The sequence below is a fragment of the Capsicum annuum genome, chromosome 10 (genome assembly GCF_002878395.1).
Source record: "Capsicum annuum cultivar UCD-10X-F1 chromosome 10, UCD10Xv1.1, whole genome shotgun sequence".
Classification (NCBI taxonomy): domain Eukaryota; kingdom Viridiplantae; phylum Streptophyta; class Magnoliopsida; order Solanales; family Solanaceae; genus Capsicum; species Capsicum annuum.
Genome location: NC_061120.1, coordinates 161,150,924 through 161,153,386, shown reverse-complemented (window position 1 = coordinate 161,153,386; position 2,463 = coordinate 161,150,924).

Below are 2,463 nucleotides of genomic sequence, written 5' to 3'. Positions count from 1 at the left end.
TAAAAAGACTCAAAGATCTTTAATTTGATGGGTATTTGTCCCTATAATTCTTTATATTCTAGGAGATATGTTCGTTTGAACTTGACCCTAGTTTAAACTTAGCTTGAAACTCAATCGGTAAGAACATTTTCAATTTAACTTTGTGCTAGGTATTGTTTGACCTTAGTACATGTACAATACACTCTTATACTATAGGATTAGTCCTATAAATTATGATGAAAGAAATTGTTATGTTTTTACCACAAATATTTTTAATAACAATGAAATGGATCGTTACACTTTTTGTTATAGTTTTACTCTTGGTTTATACTTTTATTGCAGTGTTTATCTGTACATTCTTCAGTAAATATTAAAAATTAATGAAAATTTACATTTCAAAAAACAAGGGTGATGTCAGAGATGCATGTGCCATGTCTGATGGCTTTCTGTTATCGTTCTGTAGATCGAGACATAGATTTCATCAACTAACTATTACTTTTTCAATGTATGTTATTATCATCCAATTTATCATGCATATTAACCCACAAAAGAATTCACTTTTAATAGTTCAAACTATACAAACAAAATATAACCTTTAATATACAACTAATAATTTATATCAAAAAATTAAAAATAAAGTTACATTTAATGGGCTAGATTTTATTAGGTCAATATAAAATACTTATATCTACCTAGTTTGTTCAATATACAAACCAAATATATTAGCATGAAAAGTGAAAATCATGACATTCTCATGATCAAACTATATTACTATATTTAATCTTGTGCAAAAATCATTCTGATGGCTTATTCAATGATTGTGAACATTATCTTTATAACTTATAATAAGAACCACTAATCTAATCTTTCGTATATAAGCTAAGTTTTATAAATTGAATCATCTACTTGATAAGTAAATGATACAAAAACAAATACAAGGTTTATTTAATTCTTTCTTAAAATTAAACAAATTATTATATTTTAATAAATACTATATCTAAATACAAAATTAATTATATCACATGTCTAATTGTGTATATCTCAACATAAAGATCGTTGATAAAAGAAAAAGATTTAAGATGAACAAACTCATCTCCGCATCATTCCATTTGGAGTTATTGTTAAATCTCATTTAAAATTGAATCAGTTTGAAAAATAATTCTCGTGTAACAAAAGTCCCCGTGAAAGAACAAATCAACATAACATATATAGTTCAAAACAAAGATAAAAATGAATGAAAACATAAACAAAGACAAAGCAAAAGAATAAAGTGATAGCTTGGTGCACTAAGCTTTCACTGTAGGCAGCATCCGGAGAAGGGACAAATTTAATCACTCTCTCAAAGACCAGCCTTAAATGGAACCCCGGTTGCCGGAAGCCATTTGTCTCCCTGAGTGAAAGGCTTAACTGTAAACTTGCTTACTATTTTGCTTGTAAGTTTCAATTTCAAGCCTTTCCAATTAACTCTCTTGTTGGTTTTAGCTCCCGGTCCAAAGTTGTTATGCTCAGCATAAAAAATGGTACTTGGAGCTGTGGTTCCAACCCATGGCATCCATCCATTTGGATGAATGAAACTTCTCAACCATCCATGGATTCCATATTTGCCTAACCTCTTTCTTGAAGGAAAGGTTTTGAACATCTATAAATAAAAGACCCTTCTCATACCATAATACAATAGCATCCACGATGTAGTCTTTTAAGAGTTTCGTTTAGGGGGAGATTTTCTCCCTCATTAGTTTTATGCTTTTTAATATTAAGTTTTATATGTAGGCCAATTGGTTAAATCATATAGTAAAATTATGTTTTTAGTATTATTTTTCGTTGTCATCTTATTTATCGTCTCATAGTTTGCAACTAATAGCTTCCGTATGGCGCCCTCTCGATTTCGAATCCAACAAGTGGTATCAGAGCTTACGGTTCAATGGTCCAATGGTGTGGTGAGACGAGATTAAACAGGTTCAAAGCGGTTTCAAAATCAAGCTGCAACAATTTGGATGATAATGAAGATTTTTGTCGAACTACATGTGGAGAAGAAGTTTCAACCATATTTTCAATACTCTTGCTGCTGCATCTTTAAAAATAAAAATAAAATATTACTTTTAAACCAATTTTTAACCATGATATATTAAACCTTATTTTTAACCATGACAAGCAACAGTTATGAAGATTATATCAAGAACGAAGTTCATGCACGTGATATGAAGAGAAGACGGATCAAGTAAAAAAAATCAAGCCAAAAAGAAAAGATTTGTTAAGATTTTTATCCTGATTTTCTTACTATATTTAAGTTTTATTTTTTCTTAGAAGGAAAATAAAAATAACCATAATTACTTTTACTTTTCCTGAAAGAAAATATATAATTCTTTTTCTTAACCTCTTTCTTGAAGGAAAGGTTTTGGACATCTATAAATAGAAGACCCCTTCTCGTACCATAACACAATAGCATATATTTTCTCTCTCATTAGTTTTATGCTTTTTAATATT